We start from the raw sequence: 20,360 nt of genomic DNA, 5'->3' as shown, positions 1-20,360 counted from the left end.
CAACAACAAAAAAGCCAGTCAGTACTTGAATGAAATTTATAATCTAGCGTTTTATTTAGTTGAGGACAAAATTAGAAGAAAATTATAAAGTATTTAGAAGTATAGTATGATACCTGCCACTACATGCCAAAGTTTTAGCATGATCTTCCAAGGGTGGTTATTATTTAACATGGAATTAACTGACGTAGTTAATAAAAATGTTGGAGTCCACAAATTTGGAATCCTCATCATCCCAGCACTGTGAATGCTATTGCCTACCTGATTGGGCCTATACTACTCATACTCTTTAACAAAACTTGTGAGTGCTGTACAGAGAAAGGAGAAAGAAACTCAAGTCCAGAGAAAATAAAGACAGCATCATGCTGCCTTAGCAGGTCAAAGCAGGGAGAACTCCAGTATGTTCTTGATTCTTAAATAACACATGAAATGATTAAGGACTTTCAAAGGAAGTTAGGAAACAAGTCCCAAAATCATGAAAAACTTTTGCTGAGTCTAGAATAGTTCTTACACTCACTGAATTAAACTGAATAACATTTGCTATCTGAAATATTTAAACATAATTGGCATATTAAAGTTATGTGTCAATGGCCTTAAGATTCATATTTAAAATGTGTTTGATCTCGTGACTTTTAGTTGAAAAGTATCTTAAATATTATTAAGATTGTAAAAATATTGAGATGGTTCAGAGAACTTAGAAAGCCACTATATAATTGAACTTATTATATTTATTAAAATGTTAAGCAATTGGGAGCTAGTTGGGTCAAGCATTTGAAGTGCCGTTTAAAAGAAAATCAAGTATATTTAATGGATAAATGACACTAAATTGTTTAAAGTAATTTGAACTTAAATGTCACTGTTGAAAAAAATTCAGTCTGTTCAATTTAAATGAACTTCATTTTACATTAAATTAAAGTTCCTCTAGAAAGTGATTACTAAAAAGTACTCAAATTCTAAATGGAGTATTTCTAAAATTCTAAATTGAGTATAGAGACTTAAAAGCTTAAAGAAAGTTAAAATGTAAAATACTTAGCTTAAATAACTAACTACAATTTTTTCTATGAACAAACTGCCCTCATAGATACTAAAAAGAGTTTCACTGGTAAAGAACAGGCTACTGCCTATTCCACTGGATATAGATAATTTAAAAAGGGATGGCATGACTAACTCAATATGTTTTTAAACAGGGATTTGTAATTGGAATTTTTAATCAAATTTCTTGATTTGGGAAAATATGTGAGTCTGGGAATATTATAGTTGGGTCATTAGTAGAGAAAAGATGGTCTGTACAGAGAAAGCAGAAAGAAACCCAAGTCCAGAGAAAAGAAGACAGCATTGTGCTGCCTTAGCAGGTCAAAGCAGAGAGAACTAAAGTAAGTTCTTGATGACTTTTTGTTTTCCTTATTTGCTCTGGCTGTTGCTCCTCTACTTAGGGGTCTATAAGAGTCTTTGAAATCTCTCTAATAAATCAAAGTTTCACCTAAATTTTGTTTAGGTGAAAAAAATTGATCATTTAACTGATCACTGTTATTATCAGTTTAATACAAAGTATATACATTCAACGTTCATATATTTGATGTTCATTACATAATATATATGTTTTACCAGTATATGAATACAAACAAACAGGATACTTCAGACTGATTTCTCCTCCTTAAGTTCTATTCTAATTGCATACTATATATGTGCACTGACAGAATTCACTGGTACATCAAATCTAAAATCATCTGCTTTCTCCCCAAATCATCTCCTCCTGACTTTCTTATGGTCCCATTTCATTTGACACTAAAGCTCAAACCATAGTTACCTATGACTTTCTCCTTTCTTAAAACATTTAATATGTCAAGCATTTTATAATATAAACAACTTATTGAGTACTTATCTGTGCCAGGCTGCTTTTAAACATATCATCTCATCTAAATCTTACAACAACCTGAAGAGTTAAGTGTTATAATTATTACCCTTTTATACAGTACAGAGTTAGCTTAGTAGCCTACCAAGGACATAGAGCTGGTAAAGGTCAAAATCAGGTGTAAAATTATGCACTTTGATTCCAGAGCCCATATTACATCATAAACACAATGTAATACCACCTCAGCACCTTAATTCAGATCCCTAATCTAAATGATTTATGCACCTACAACTCACCTTGTATGTCCCTGAATTCAACTTTCCTTCAGTATCACTTGAATCTACACAAAACACTAATGGTTCTCCAGTGCCCTCTGAATTAAGTCCAAATTTCCTAAGATTAATTTTCAATGCATTCCAATATGATTGTAAGCTCAAAATTGTTGCTACAGACTTTAATCCATTACTATCACACAAACATCATGTTCCATCCATTTACTACTAGCCATACTTTCCGTATGCCTTCTCTTTTTCATTTCTGCACTTTTGTGCTATTTTCTCCAACTAGAAGATCCCTCTGCTCCTTCTGCCAGTAAAAAAAAAAAAAAAACAAAAAAAAACCAAAAAAAACTCATCCTTAAAAACAAAGTAAACCTAATTCCTATCCAGATTATTTCAAGTAATCTCTCACTTCTCTGAAATAACTTATTGCACTTATTAAAATCCATAGTTACTTCTGTTCATACTTTATTTGCCACCTAATAAACAACATTCCCTGAAGGCTAGTTCCAAGATTGCTTTATCCCTATCATCTACACAGAACCTGCTACAATACATACATGATAAATGCATAATACACATAATATACACAATAAAAATATTCCATTTCAATAAGTGATTACAAAGATTGGGGGATATGGAATTTTATAAATATGCTAAGTTCCACTCACAGAAATTGACCAATTTCAATGTGAGACATAATGGGAGTTGAGAGAAAAACACTCCAGACCTTTAAAAAATCAGATAATTCATTTAAAAACTAACACACAACTGAGCTAGACAACAATGAGGTAAAAATCAAATAAAAATCTGATTTTTAAAATGCAATAAATCCTATTCATTCTTTTAAGGCAGTACCTCAAGTAACAATCAATTTCTCTGAATACAATAAACACTCTAATGAGACTAAAATTTTTAATATTGAACCATTATTTTTTATCTTCCTGTGAGCTACTGGCTCAGCATCATAAATGGGACCTTTTGTCCAAATACATAATTTTTTCCATAGACATTAATTTATTCAAAAAATATTTACTGAATGCCTACCATATGCTAGGCTTAAGAAAACAAAAACAAATGAACAACAAAAACAACAAAAACCCCACAAGCCACATAGAATGTAGTAAGAGTACACAGACCACAGACAAACAAAAAGTAAAATATACAGTATTGCAAATGCACTATGAAAAAAAAATAAAAGGAGGTAAAAGTGCTAGAGTGAAGAATGGGGGAGTGGATACAATTTCAAATGCAGTAATTAAGGAAAGGATCACTGTAAGAGTGGAGATAAAGGAATGACCATATAATATCTGGGAAAGAGTAAACTACGCATAGGAGATAATAAACACAAAGATCCTAAGATATAATGCAATTCCCTCTTCCTCCTTTTCCATGAACCCAAAGCATCAAACAAGTCTTTGGCTAAACTTATCAATAAATTAGTTTGGTGGAACAAAGATATTGTTATTTCAAGGAGAATAGCAACATAAGCAGAAAATAAAGAAAAAGAAACTAAGGAAATCAGAATTTTAAAAAATGGTGCTCAATGGATTTTGAATTCAGTGTGTGGTATAACCAATGCTAATTATCAACATTCATCCACAGTTTCTTTACAGAAGCTAAGATGTATACTTCTATTTGAAAAAGAAACAAACAAAAAAGAATTATGAAGACTACTGATTTCAAGAATTTCAGTGGTTTCACATATGTGCTTCAAAAATTAACAGCATCACTTTAATAGGTATCTTAAGTAACTTTTTGATATTCAAATATTGTTGGTGGGCCTGATTTTTTCTTTCATTTTACAATACAAATGCATGAGAATTTCATCTTGACACCATTTGTCACCAATGAAATAAATTTACCAAGAGATCAATGGCGTATCTCAGGTCTTATAAGGAACAATATAATATCCTTAGGAACCACTCAGATTTCCCAACTGGCACTCCAGGCAGTTTAATTTAAAAGTGCAAACCACGATGATACAGCACTTCCTAGCAACTAGGATGACTATGACAAAAAAGATATAATACCGAATGTTACAAAAGATTGTAAAAAAACTAGAACCCTCATACACTGCTGCTGGGAATGTAAATAATGAGGCTACTTTGAAAAGCAATTTAGCAGTTCCTCAAAAGGATCAATGTACTATAAAATCCAGCAAATTCAATGTTAAGTATATACTAAAGAAAAATAAAAAGACATGTCCTAATAAAAACTAATATGTAAATGTTCACAGTATCATTATAACAACCTAAAGTGAAAATGAACTGAATGAATGGCTAAACTATGGCATATTCATAATATGGAATATCATTCAGCACTTTGAAAAATAAAGCATTCATACATGCATGCTACAATATACATAAACCTTTATAGGCAGTTGGAAAAGACTACATACACAGTCTATTATTCCATTTGTAGAAAATATCTAGAATGAACTAATCTACATAGGCACAAAGTAGATTCATGATTGCTTAGTAATGGGGAGAGTTGAAAAGAAATGGGGATAACCACTAATGAGTGGGGAAAGGGTTTCTGTTTGGAATGACCAATATGTACTAAAATTAACTGTGGTCATTGCTGTACAGCAGCAGTACAGTATAATACTATAACCTATTATAGGTTTGGATGCTATACTATACTGTATAGTATAATATAGCACAATACCATAACTTATTAATTTTATTGTTAAATGCATATTGTACAGCATGTGAATTATATTTCAATAAATTTGTTATGCAAGAAAGAATGTAAATTATCACCATTGTTTAGTAGAAAGAATTAAAATAAAATCAACTAGTTACCTAAGATCTTCAGAATGCTCCTTAAATATACAAAACCTTTTACTTGGATGACTACTGTGAATGCTGGAGAGACAGAAGACATTTTAATAATTTTAGTATAGAACTCTATTATTTTATAATAATAATTATATTAATTTATAAACATATTTCAAGTCTGTACTTAAGTTTCTAGTTTTTAAAAGACTACAGAATAAATACTGAACCATTAACTCTGTTTAATTTAACATTTGATCTGATATTCCATTTTGTTTTTAATTCCTAATGACACATACTTTTTTCCCTAAGCATATACTTAGATGATCAATACCTCACCATTATGTAAAAAGGAAATGCTCAAAGAGTTAAAAAACAAACTAAATTTTTCATTTATTATACATTTAAAACAATTCTAAATTTTTATTAACAAACTAATTTTGCTTCAATCTGAATTATCATTAAAAATCAACTTTTTGAAAATAACTTTTTAATAATCTTAGCATGCTGGTATAGAGGGAGGGGAACAGAATTCAATTGATCTAGAAAGTACACACTATTTCAGCTAAATATTACTGTTTACCATCTGTAAATTCAAACATCTAGACAGTTCTTTGTAATTGTTAGTAGAGGTTTAAGAAAAAAAGCAGAACTCATAACTTAATGCTTCCTCTAATCACAGAACAAAAAACCACTAACCAAACATTGTAGCCAATAAGGAAAGCTTTCTGTACTAGAAAACCAGAAGTAGTTTAGCACACTATATCTGAAAGTCACAGACAACCGTATCACCATCACCTGAGAGTTTATTTAGAAATGCAAAATCTTAGGCTCTTCACAAACCTACTGAATTAATCTCTGGCAGTGGGATCCAGGAAACTGCCTTAACAAGTTTTTCAGTGGTTCTTACATAAGTTAAAGTTTGAAAAGCAGTAGCCAACAAACTAGGTAAATGGTTACTCACATCAGTGAAGCCTGTATGTAAAGGAAGAGAAATATTCTGGCTAAATATAATCCCTTGAAAACAGCCTCAGAAGATTTCAAATATCATTTTTTCAAGCTAGGGTAATTATTATTTGGAGATTTATGAATTTAAGATATTATCACAAAAATAAAGTTTTTAGAGAGATCAGGGGGTTGGGAAGCCCTGAAATTGTGTGCAAAAAATTATATAAATAATTGTTTCCTTAGAGGAATGAGTCCAAGACTGGGAGGCAGGTTTACTGGGGATTGAACCCAGGCGTGTTCTACCAGTGAAATATACCTCCAGCCCTTTTTATTTTTAGACTAGGTCTCTCATAAATTGATGAGCTGGCCTCCAACTTGGAATCCTCTAGCCTCAACCTCCCAAGTCACTGGGATTACAAGTATGTACCACCAGGTTCAGTTCAAAATAAGTTATTTTTTTAATGACATTTTAAAGTTTTTTCTCTTCAAGTAAGTATACTGTTTTTATTTATTCTTTGATAAGGAGAGAGAAAAATTATATATTAGGGTCTTTTTGATGGCTTCCACATCTATCTATAACTTGAACCAAATATCTACAAGTGTTTCTAATTAAATTTTTAGTTGTCTGAATCCAGTTATGATTTAGAGTTCCCTATCTTTGGAAAAAGAAGCATTTATACTGCCTCTTTGACTCATCTATATTTACTACATAACTTCTACAACTGCAATTTTGTGTAATGTAAGAATGGAAAAGTGAATCACAACTCACAAATAAAAAGGAGGAAAAAGCTACCTTTCTTCCCTATTTCCACAAAGTTGATAGAAATACAGAAACACACCTAAGAAAACAGAAAAGACTAAGACTTTTATTCAATACAGTAAAAATACTGTTAAGACGTAGGTCTAAAAAACCTGCTACCCAACTGCATGACTATAATTACCAAAAGCTCATTGAATTGTTCTTCACAAATAGGTAAATTTTATTAGGTATAAATTATACCTCAAGGAAATTGAGGACAAAATCCCTCTTTGACCATATTTTTCTTAATAATCTTTATTCCATGTAAGAAACAACTTAACTTTCTGAGAAACACAAAAGGAATGACTTCCTTAACATCCAACAATATTGATGGTATACCTACTATTTAAGACACTAAACTGTAGAATGATGATATAATAACTGGAGTGGTAAGTTGCCTGCCCTATAATTCATGGTTGAGTGAAAGAGAAGAAGATTGTTTGACACAGAATAAATGCTAATAAATAAATGTGGAATGAATATATATTCGTAAATTAATGCAAGAAAAAAATCAACAGTGACACAGAACTCTGTGTACAGGAGCAAATCATTACAACAGCTTTCTTTTTACTTGGAAACGTTTAACATCTTTCTTCAAAGCCTAAGAGAAATGTCATTTATAGAAAGTCTTCTCTACTTCTTATTTAAAGAATTTATTCTTACCTTCTCTGTGCTCTCATAGTCATCTGCTTATCACATTAACCTAGGTAAACATATTTCTCCTACTAATTAGCAAAATTAACAGCAAGGACTTGACCCCCAATACTACCTGCCTATCACACTTTCTAGAAAACTGTATGGTTTCATATGCCTCCCAAACCTCATGTGTGAGCATTGCAAGAAAGTTTAGAGATGACTCAATTAGGTTATGAGAGCCTTGACATAATCAGTGTATTGATCCCAGATAGGGATTAACTGGGTGGTAACTGTAGGCAGGTAGGATGTGACTGGAGGCTCGTCTTTGGATATATATTTTGTGATCATGAGAGTGCTCTGCCTCTCCTTCCTGATGCCATGTTCCCAGTTGCTTTCCTTCACCATTTGCTTCCACCATGATATTCTGCCTCATCTCAGGCCCAGGCCCATGGAGTCAACCATCTACAGATGGAGACCTCTAAAACTATGAGCTCCAAAATAAACTTTTCCTTCTCTAATTGTTCTTGTCAGGTCTTTTGACTAAAACACAAATTGTAACTTCCTAGTATGTAATAATCAGTATTTGTGAAAATGAATCTGGGTCATATAAATACTATTAAAAATAGATATTAGTAATGTCCATTAACTTAATTCTCTAACATGTAGAAGAAAAAGTTGTCTCATATATCTTTTTGAGGAATAACAGTAATATTATATAGTAGTTAATTGTCACTTTCTCAGGTGATTTCGATTACCACTTACAAGCTATTAGCAAAGTACAATAATTTAAATAACTGACCCCAATAATACTATCTTTAAAAAATAATTTATAATTATGAAGTTAATGATCTGTTTCCTTCAAAGAGTCTGACTTTAAAGATGTTTCAACAGCTTCAAGATTTTTTAATCTATTCTTTGAGATTACGTTTGGGGCCTCCTCTAATTATAAATAATGATTATCATTTATAGTTTATAAAGTAGTAAGTGATATGATAAATACAAAGATCACTTCTCAAGGAGATTCTACATACACAAAAAAAATGAAAGGCAAATCAGATGAATGGTACACAATTCAAAAGAATTGACCAGACATTTGAAATATGAACTTGGAGGGAAGGACAGGGTGTCATGAGGACTAATAAAGAATAAGAAAAAACTACTATATAAAATAAGTATGGGAAGAAAAATACTTTAGAAAATATTAGCCAACTTATGAGGATCAGAGTCTCTCTTTATAGAAGACTGGGCAGGTATGAGACCAAAAAGAAAAAGACTACTTGAAAGGCTACAGAGTTGGTATGGTATAGGGTAAGAACTGAATGTACACATCTTTTGGAGAAATGAAGCTTCCCTTCATAAAAACCTCAAACCTAGATCAAGTATCTGCAATAAGTAGAAATAAGGGTGTGCTCCTCAGTGAGAAGGCAAAGGGAAACGACAGTATCAATGAAGAAAAAACAAAACAAAAAAAAAGGAGAAAGGAGCTAACAATGAATAAGGAGTATATGTGATGACAATGAAATGCAGGTTTGGGTGGTTTGGAAAAGGGTAAGAAGAATGTCTTGAGCCAACTGCAAATGGTTGGAGATATAATGGATTTGGAAGTTCTTCAGGACAGGAAGGAAACCTATGATAAATGGGAGAAGGAAGGCCAGATGAACCTTAGTTTAAGAAACACAAAATACTTTCCAATTTGATCCTTTAGAAATTAAGGGCAAAATAAAAGACATCCTTAGGTAGCTTTGTGTTTTGAACAGAATAAGAGATTAGCATTCTACCCAGAAGTATACTAGGGGAAAAAATGATGGGGGCTGGTTTAGAGCAATTGGAGTATCAGATATTGCAGTGGTTGGGAGGCAGTCTCAGGAAGCCATGATACACAGTGAATCAAAAGAACTTCTTGAGTTTCAGAAACTTGGAACAGTAAATTATTTCTAGCTGGAGCTAAACATTCACACAAAATGGTGCCTTGAAAGAGATGGAACTTAAAATGTTGGGATGGTAGTAATGTGAATCTGACACAGATAATAATATTTACCTTTTTTTTTTGTTGTTGTTGTTCTATGGAGATGCCAGTGGGTCTAGGGTAAAAGCATCTACAAAATAATTAGAAACACATATTTGGATCTTAGAAAAACAAAAGATTAAAATTCTAAGATTTCAAGTTGAAAGCTGAAAGTGCAAGTGCTAAAATTACTAAGAAAGGGAATATAAAGAGTTGGAGACAGGCAGTGAAAGAGAGGTGTTACCTAAAAAGAAGAAAAATGGTATTAACCGCTTAATAGAGACTAAAGAGAAACGTTTCAAAAGTGAGTGGCAATAACGTTAAAAATAAAGTTAAGGAGTAAAGAATGAAAAAAGAGGAAAAGTGTGGTGATAAGTACATGACACAATAATCTTTAAAGGGGCAGTGTCAGTTGAAAGGTAGGGATGATACTCAAAAGGGTAAAAAAATGAGTCACAATTAAGCTGGCAACAAACATTTTGAAAAATGTTGATGGAAATAGGCAGACAAGAAATAAAGAAAATACGCAGGAAGGACACAGTTCCCTCATCCTGAAATTAAAGAAACAAAACCTTGAAAGTGTTTATAAGCAGAAGACCAATAGTAAGATAGGGATGAAGATACAAGTTAACTGAATTAGGTTATGGTGAATTGAAGGAGATAAAAGATAGAACTGGATATGGAGAAATGGGACAAGCTTAATTTCTGAGATTAATATCTGGATGAAGAAAAATATTTGTAGTTGAAAAGAGCTAGCTTTTAGGAAAAATGAAAAAGATGACCTTCAATTGAGCAATTAATAAGTTGGGTTAACAACTGAAAGATGAAAATAAAATCTTTAGGATACTGAAAAAGAATTAAACAAACACTGTAGGTAAAAATAAGGAGGTCTTTAAAAAGAAAAAATAGATAGGTCTTAATCAAAGTTAAAGATTATAAAGTCAGAATGAATAAATAAACTCTTGTATTCTAGAATTGAGCATACATAAAGATGGAAAGGGGAAGAGGCTGAAATCTTAAACTGGCTTTTATGCTAGGTGAGCATGAATAAAAATATAGAAGACAAAGAAAAGAACAGGATTCGAAACAGAGGACCACAATGACTATAAAGTTAGATGAATGCTGCTAGACTGGCAAAAAGAGTCAAAACTCTGAACATCATGGAGTAATAAGAATTCAGAAGGAATGAAGAGTATATAGGATGAGACTAAAAATGAAGAGGACCCAAAACTTAAAAGCTGATGTGAAGTGCTGGCACTAAAGAAGCCAAAACACCAGGAGGTAGGCCAATCATCAAGGCAGAAAAACTGAGAGAGAAGGGCTAAAGTTGCCATGAAAGGTAGGAGAATTCTGGAAAAGCAGTATCTGATAATGATAAGAAAGTAAAACAGAGGTTATGTCATGATCTCCAAGAAACTCAGTTATACATTAATTCTAATATTTATTTAAATGGAACAAACTCACTAGGAATAAGCAGTATATCACATTTATAATGGAATAACTATTTTTAAAGATAAAAATCCACCCTGATAGAATAAAATATTCTCCTATTAAAGAAATACAAATGAAAATAATGTGGGTTCTGAAGGGGTTTCTTAGCATAGTGTAATGATAGGTACTCAAACAACGTAAATTAAATGAATTAATGAAAAAGAATTCCAACAGTGGCATCATAACCAGAATAGTCTCTCCTTTTCACTGAACAAATGTATGTATAGATGGCCTGACAGATGAAGGACCATAGAAAGAAAACCAGATTCAATGAAGTTCCTAACATCACTGAAAATCCTCCAATAATGTTAGCTATTAATTAAAAAGCTACAGCTACTAGTTGAATAAAAGGTTAATAGTTTCAACTATCAATAAATTTAGGTACAGCTATTCCTCTATGAGCAGAAGCAGTAATCACTGGATTTCATCACAAAACTACAGCTTCTCTCAAAGTGACTAATTTGAAGAGGATATTCCTAATGAGGACATTTATTTGTATGCTAAATAAGCTTAAAACACTTAAAGTTTTATTTGAAAATCACCATTTTTAAATACCTATAGGGAAAAATAAAAAAAACAGAATAATTATTTTCCCAACAAACCTATCCTAATTTTATTAGTTTAATTAACCGTTCTTACAATTTAAGACCAGTAATTACTTGAGTTACTATGTTGGAAAATAACATCAGATAGTATCTTAGAAGTTCCTTACTGCTAGGTCCTTTTGGCTCTTTGAGGAGAAAAACTAGTTTCTAATAGGGATAACTTTGCTTCAAAACAAAAACTTCCTGTACTATAATTTTAGTTGTCAATTTACAGGTTTAACTCTTCTTACCTCATCATATGATTTACATAGGCTTTACTACAGCTAGTGTTGTATCTGCAAAAGCTACAGTGGACATATGTAGGAAAATTGTTTGCAAAATCTTTTATTTCAGAACAGCACTCAATGCACTTGTGAATGCCCCGACGACACCTTATGGAGAAACAAAGAAAATGGTATAAATATATTTTAAAACAAAAGTAATAAGTAAGAGCCATATTACTATTCTAATTAACTAAAGTATAATGTTTTTATACTTAAATTTAAATTGGTATTGTATATTAGGAATAAAACATCACCTTAAGTTCCTCAATGCAGTATTAACTTTGATTTTTTTATTGCTATTAGCCAATGTGCTTTGTTTCTTTTGCATATTAGAGATTTTTGATTTGTATTTAGATTTACTTACATTAGGCTTATTTCCATTAGGTTTATTTGCATTGTATTTGGTTATATTAGGTTTACTTGTATTTGATTTTGTGGGATTTTTAGCAGTTATATTTTTAGTCCTTGGAGGTGAGAGCTGAAGGGTAGAAGTGCTTGCATTAATGGAAGGTGTAGGTGAAGATCCTGACTGAAGAGGTCCAACTGAAGCTCGAATAGTAACCTACAAGAATGCAGAATATATTTACTTCAAAAAATCACTATCTTACTATTAAAATATCACTGTACAAAAACCATTTAAACATCAAGTATTTTGAAAGAGTACACATAAACTACAATTGTATTTAGTCTTATTTACTCCAAATGTTCAAAACAATTAAATAAAGTTAAATTTGATATTTATTCACTTAATGTAAAATCAGTTATGTGTAAACACAGTTATTAATGAGTAATTAGGAGTTAATAAAAATTGTATGACTATCAAAAGAGCACATTCCATAGCTATTTTTATGATGTGACATAATTTTTAAAAAATTCATATATAGGTCTAAGTTTCACAAAGCTTGAAAAATAACTCTAGAAAGGCCTACTGATATCACCCTTTCATAACTACAAAACAAATAGATCTATAGTAAATGTGACCTCTCCTTTACGGGCTCATTATCCTGGATTTATACTTATAAAATGTTATAAGAAAGAGTTAAGTCAACTTTTTGCACTGTGTGAAGAATTTAATATTGAGACTTCTCTTAAAGGGAACTAACACAAAATTTATCATTTAGTGTTCAAAATAGAAAATATTCAATTATATCTGTTAGTTGACAATGGAAAGGTCAATTGCCTACCAACATTCTCATTGATCACTTGACTATACTCTCCTCATGCATGTGAGGAACAGACTATGATGAAGTCCTATGAAACATGTGCTTAGGTATTATACAAAAGCACTAGGTCAGGAATCAAAAGAACTGAGGTTGAATCTCACATTATGCCTTCCAAGCAATGTAATCTTGAGTAAATAAGATATCCTCTTTAAACTTCTTCATATCTAAAATACAGGGCACTATTTGCCTTTTCTACTCACTAAATGATTGCATGGATTAAATAATACAATGTATGAAAAGTACACTGAAAGCCTCATTCTAAGATGTCATAACAACATTTAGTATCATTATCATTAATATTATTATTATTATTATTAAGGGGAAAAATGAGAGAGGACTGCACTGCTTACATTAGTGTTCTGCATGTCTAGTTCCAGCATGAAATGAATGGTTTGCAGGGAAGAATGCTGGATAGCTTCTCTTGCTCTAAGTCTTCAGAGCATGGCTTTATATTATTTTATTTAATTCAAGTACCAGACATACCAACATTCAAAGGTAAGTACCCAAAGCCAAATATAAATGTTTTGGGGGTTATTTCACTTTGGATTTTCCATGCCTCTGTTTCCCTCCACTGGAGCAAATATTCAACAGCTGACTGTATGTAAGGAAGTTAGAGAAAACAGATGTATATAAGGCAAAAAGGGAAAAGCAAATTACAATCATCAGTATGCAGTCAGACATGTGTTTCTTCACTTAAAATACAATGCTGTCCAGCAGCAGTACTTGCTTCTCTGAGAGTAGACTAAATGATAACAATTTCAACAAACATCTGAGAACCTTTGGCATTCAAGGCACTATGCCACACACTGGGGATACAAAGATAAATAAAATAAGATTCCTGATATCAAGTCTCTTAGAGTTTAGCTGCTAAAACTGACATAGTTCAAAAATAGCCTATATAATATTGAAACAACCCCCTGACCCAAGGAACAGTTAAACTAGGTACACTTTTAATGAAGGAATGCCACTTCAACATAGTACCCACCACTGAACTCAATGGTTAAAGCTTTCCTTTCTAAGCATAAAAACAATGAAATCTAAAATTAGTCAATAAAAATATGAAGTCATTTTTAAAAAGTCATATTTAATAGATAAAACCAGGTTAGAGCTAATTTTTATTATACAAAATGTTAAAATATAACATATTTGAACTCACTTTTGTTCCAGGAGGCAATCCTTCTAGTTGTTTAGGTTTTATAAATGTTCGATGATGCTGTGTCTTGAGATCCATTTTCTCCTTGCATGTCAAAAATTGCAGTCTACATTTTGTACAATGATGTATTGCTTTTTTCTATTGAGAAACAGAAAAAAGAAAAAATAACTTTTATAACCACAAAATTCTGTGTCCTGTAACTACTCTAACTTAATTTTAATGAAAGTTTATAATTTCTTATCATAGATAGTATTTTTTAAAACTCATATTACTATCAAATGTATTTGTTACTATATAGAGACAAACATTAAAGTTCTATTAACAGGTTCAAATAGAAGTTATACCAAATGTATGAAAGCTTTTAATTATAAACTTAAATTATTTAAAAACATGATACTATGAAAATGAGCTAAACATGTTTTAATTTTAGAAAATGTCAAAATCATTTTAAAATTTTGCTATTTTCAATCATTTGACAAGTTGGTAAAGTAAATTACACCCTCTAAACTCAAGTAAATCTAACTAGATATTTCAAAGGTTAAGTTACAAAAATGGTTATATAAAGCAATGTTGTCCAATAAAACTTCCTGCAATAACGAAATGCTCTAGAGCTTTGCTGTTCAACATGGTAATTACTAGCCATATAATGGTTACTGAGCACTTGAAACGTGGCAAATAAAAGTGAGGGGCTAAATATTTTAAATTTTATTTAATTAATTTACACAGGTAATTGTGGCCAGTGGCTACTACACTGGACAACATAGATACAGAGGCATAAAATATAACTGATCATAACCTATGTTTCAGTTGAAAACTCCCTGAGTTCCTCCTAATATCCTGGTCCTATCACATTCTACAGATGGGAAATAGAACCCAAGAGAAATCTAAGTCCCTCTCCCATAGCTAGATAATAACAATGCTAGACTCCCTGATCCAGTGTTTTTCCTACTGTATAATATCAACTGAAACCTTTACACATTTATTCTCAATAATATAAAAAATATATTTCATATACATATGCTTATAGTATATAGAAATTTAGAATAACACATGCAAAATATCTTCTTCAAAGCTGTATCTCTGCCAGATACATCACTATTTCCCTTTAAATACAACCAACTCTTCATAAAATTTAAGGTAATATTTCTCTGAGGTAATATACAGAGAAGTATCTAGCAAAGTTACTAGCACACAGCAAACATTTCATTAAAAAAAAAAGCCAGACATAGAAATACAATATCACATATTCAGCTGGGTGTAATGCTCATTCCTGTATTCCCAGAATTTGGAAGGCTAAGGCAAGAGGATTTCAAGTTTGAGACCAGCCTCAGCTACTTAGCAAGACCCTGTCTCAAAAAATGAAAAGGGCTGGGGATATAGCTCAGTGGTGACGTATACTTGGGTTCAATTCCCAGTACCCTCCCCCAACAAACATCATATGTTCTCACTCATACATTCAAGATAAAAAAGTTGATCTAATGGGAAGTATATAAAGTGGTCACTAGAGGCTAGGAAGGGTGCAGGGATAGGGATGAGGGAGATCAGACACTGGAAAACAAAACACTTTGATAGGAAGAATAAGTTCTAGTGTCCAACAGCACGGCAGGGTGACTATGTTTATAATAATTTATATATTATTATAAAGAACTAGAAGAGAGTTATGTGAATGTTCCCAACACAAATGATAAAAATGTTTGAGGGAAATGCTAATTACCTTAATTTGAACTTATACATTGTAAACATGTATTGAATTATAACTCTATTTCCAATAAATATGTACAATTGTTATATGTCAATTAAAATTTTAAAAAAATAGAAAACAGTTCTTCACAATGTCCAAAGCAATATGTAAGAACAACATGTTAGAATAATTTTAGCTGTATATTAAGACTAGAAGTGTAGTGCACTATCTTATATCATCGATATAATCAACTTAACACAAATTCACTTATAAAGTATTCAAAGAGAGGAGGAAAAAAGAGAGAAAAACTTGGCCAAGAAACAGATACCAGAACAACAGGACAGAACAAAAGTTTACTAGAATTCATTTCCCAGAACTCTTTACTAGAATCACTTACTAGGTTACCTCATCCAGCTTCATGATTTTAAATACCATCTACCCAAATGCTTATTTGGCAATATTACTTGACATCTTATATGCTTCTCAAGTCAACATGGACAAAACTAAACTCTAGGTTTCCTATATCTCTCTCCTACCATCCTAAATCTGCTCCTTGCTCAGTTTTCTCCATAGCTTAGAATATTAAAACTCCATTCTTATAAATGCTTAGGACAAAAAACTCAGTGTCCCCTCCTGCCCCCCCCCCTCTCTTTTTAAGACATTAATAAAACCTGCCAACTTCACTTCCAAGACTAATGATAACATTCCTATTTGTCATTACCTCCAACCACTGCTACCATACTGGAGCAAGTTACCCAGACTATGGTTTAAAAAAAAAAAAAAAAAAAAAAAAAAAACTTCTATCTTCCTTTCATGTCTTTTTCTGCCCTGTGATCTATTCTTTCCATGGTTGTTGGTAATTCTTGAAATATGCTAGGTCTCTCACTTAAAACCTTCCAGGAGATTTCCAAATTCCTGACTCTGGGTCCACACAAATTGGCCTGCATTCTATTGCTACAACCTTATCTCCTACAATTCATCCTTCTGTTAGTTAACTCTGCTCCAGCTTCAATGGTCTCCTTGCCAATCTTATTAGTAACTCTGGTTTATAATCACTTCATTGCCTACATAATGTTACCTCTCCCACATGGCTTACTCCTTAATTTCCTTTGAAGAGGCCCTTTAATGCCCATGCTGTATATAAAAGAGCAAACCCTCCTCCCCAGTGCTTGGCACTCCTTATTTTCCACATTTATTTCCTACCCACAATACTTATCACCAGCATATACAAACACACATTCACACAAATTTATTATCTTTCTCCATTACAGTACCAATTCCTAAATCACACTGCTATATAATACCTAAAACAGTTCCTGACATACAGTAAGGCATCCTAAATAAATATTTGTTGGATGACAAAATAGTGAAGCAGAAAGCAAGAGACTAATGCAGAAAAATACATGAGCGGCAGGTACAATTTAACTAGTTCAAATGACTGCTACTTCATTCAATGCACATTTATCCAAAATCCTGAGACAGAAAACATCAATCTATAATTCCCTGAGGTGAACTCAAGTCTTATACATCTCTGATGTTATGTACATATGCATTTTAATGTGCTAAGGGTGATGAAGATACAGTATCACAGTTTTTAATAACAACAATGTTCAATCAAAGATATAATGATCTATTCAGAGTATAGAAAAATAACTGTACTGAATTTTTTGAGAGTCTTGAGGGATTTAAGGGTAACTCTTACTATATGTAATTTCTACCTTTAGATCTAATGCCAATGTAAAATCAACTCCGTGACAGCAGTAAAAACTAGTGCTCTAAAGTCATGTTCTGTCTTTGCCTTTTATGAGACAATACAACATTAGGCAAGTTACTTTCACTAAAACCCTGTTTCCTCATTTATAAAACATATATAGGTTGTGAGGGTTAAGTACCCTGATGCCATATGGTGATTACTATATGTTAACTGCTTATTGTTTTATCTAATAAGCTTTTTTAATATATCAGAAATTCTTAAATTATTTCATAAAAGTCATATAAACTGGGTTGTTTGCTCTAAAATTACTCAAGACATAACAATATAATCTTTTAAAGAAACAATTACAAGTGAGGTCTTCAACATAATAAAATGAGACACAGAATCAACAATTTTTATTACCTGATATTGTACTGTCATCTGTTAAAAGTTTATAATTCTACTCAGTGAAGTTTTCCCAGTCTTTCATAAATAAGTATACAGATTATAAATACATTGGAGGATGCCTGATGATCCTTCTTTCTTACTAATAGATTGCCCTATCTTTACTGCTGGCTATCTACTTCCCAGGCACACCCAAACAAAAATTTTAAAAGTTAGGAACCCATGGCAAGTCAAGATGGCTCCAGGCATGAAGGTTTGATTTTAAATAACATAGCCTAGGCTGGTGACACAACTTAGTAGCACATGCTCAGCATGTGCAAAGTCCTGCATTCAATGCCCTACACCACAAAAAATAAATAGAACACATTGTACACCCCACACACTGGCTCCACGCATCTTATCATTATTTTTATGTCTATAACTCAATGTAGAGCTTAGTAAAGCATCTGGGGAAAGTTACATTAAAAAGCCTCAAAATAAAATAGTTTATACCTTACTCTCCCTTTTAAAATTAAAGGCTAAAGATGAAATACAGAATACGAAGGACAATATTTCCCAAACTCTTTATCAAGAAATGTTAATAGGTATGTTCAAATAAAGTGTTCAGTGGTCAAATAAGTTTGGGAAATGATACATACTATATCTTTTGCTTGGAGATTTACAATGTCCATTAGCATATTAAAAGCTCTGAGAAGTCCTGTTTTAAAAAACAGACAAACAAAACTGTTTAATTTTTTAAATCCAGGCATTTACCAAATTGATTTACCAGTGACAGTACTGGGAGAACCCCTATTAACACCTGTTGGAATACTGTTGGGGGACCATCAAATAAAAGATCTTTCCAGAACTTCTCAAGGATGAGTGGTATCCCAGTCACAACACCAGCGATCCCAAATTCATTTGGAAATGCTACTTTTATCATCTTTCCCACTTAAAAATTACTACCTGATTTCATGAATATCTAACAACTGCATCACATAGCAAGATGAGTATCAATGGTAAATAAATTGGTGTGCCAGTTTTATTCATAATACGGAAATGCTTAATGAGTTGAAAAAACCTGATTATATGATCAGGTGCAATAAATCCATTAGGTTCTGATTTTGACAAAAACACTGTTGTATCAACATTTTTAGCATAAACATGGATAATTTAAGTGCTTCAGGAAAAAAAAAACACAATAAGCATAACATCAGAATTCCAAGCACTAATGCTGAGTTCCAAAAATTACACAGCAGAACTGGCAGAAGTAATCCAGGAAAGAAGTTAGGATCTAAACACAGTTCTCTGGCAGAATTCATACATCAATCCATCAACAGCTTCCTTTGCCTTGTAGCTGCGAAGGATGAACCTAGGTCAATGACAACACATTTTCTCATAATAACAGAGCTTTAGAAAGTGGAAATAAAGTTTGAAAAGGAATAGAAAAACAAGGTTATGTATCCACAATCTTTTTTTTTCTCAGTTCAAAATAATATTCCCCCAATCCTGCTTCTTGAAAACTCCTTCAAAATCATTCCCAGATCTACTCTTAAGACCTAACTATCTGCCACTTGCTTATTTCACTCACCTTCTCTCTTGTTTTTTTTTTTCCCCTCAATCCTTGGTTGCCTATTTCTAATCATTTTTCACAATTTTATTTATGGTCTTTATTTATGGTCTACACTGGAAAGGAGGTAAGGAAAGAACTGGAAGTTTCACAAATAATTCAACATAAATTATAAATTTAATTGGGTTATTTGGAACAACTCTGCTTCATTTGCAGAATAAAACTAATCAGTGTTTCAAGACTTAACCTGTTTTTTCATTAAGATAATATGAACAAACAGGAATTAGAAAATCTCACCTGATGTTTCATATAATGATGCATATAGGGTGTTGTGATTTTAATAACTTTGAGGCAAAAAGGCCACAGCAAGTTCTTAGTGTTTTCATGGGATGTTCTAAAGTGAGTTTCCACATCAGAAAATGATGATGATCTATAATTGCAAACCTAGAAATAGAAAGAAAGTTTTGTTTGATTCAAAAATGTATAACTGATGTGCAATTACAAAGCAAATTATGGATCATTTGTTTAGAAGAACACTGTGTACTACTACTATTGCTGATGCCTATACACCCAAAATTTCCACTAACAGAAACACCAAAAAAAAAAAAACCCAGAAATTATCTTTCAAAATTAAAGAATTCTTCTCAAAACATAACTAGGTTGTGTGCTTTTTAGCAGATCGTTCATCTATCACTGCCTTGACTGAAATTTTCAAATTTTGGCACCTCCTGTCCTATAAAGTGCTTTTTCTGCTACAAAAATAGCACTCTTCTTTAGACTGTAAATGGACCCCACACTATGGTGGTGGCAATCAATCTTTTATTTTTTTGTGTTCCTATTCCTTCAAATTCTGGAAAAATACTGGTCACAAAACATTAGCTATGGTTCTTTATAACTAACAGCATTTCAAATTTCCCTTGTATACACCTACATTCTTCCCTATATGGTAAGACATGTCCATCTGTATGTCTAGCTGGGCTCTTCTTTGACTACCACAGATGT

The 20,360-nt window shown here is 32.1% G+C and overlaps 1 pseudogene; it reads right to left on the bottom strand.

Annotated features, from left to right (window-relative positions):
* LOC143387395 (zinc finger protein 280D-like) overlaps nt 1-20,360 on the bottom strand; it is an 89,902-nt pseudogene that overhangs the window by 30,246 nt on the left and 39,296 nt on the right.

The sequence above is a fragment of the Callospermophilus lateralis genome, unplaced genomic scaffold, assembly GCF_048772815.1.
Source record: "Callospermophilus lateralis isolate mCalLat2 unplaced genomic scaffold, mCalLat2.hap1 Scaffold_167, whole genome shotgun sequence".
In the NCBI taxonomy this organism is placed as follows: Eukaryota; Metazoa; Chordata; class Mammalia; order Rodentia; family Sciuridae; genus Callospermophilus; species Callospermophilus lateralis.
Note: the sequence above shows the minus strand (reverse complement) of the source record. Positions and strands in the feature narration are given on the sequence as shown.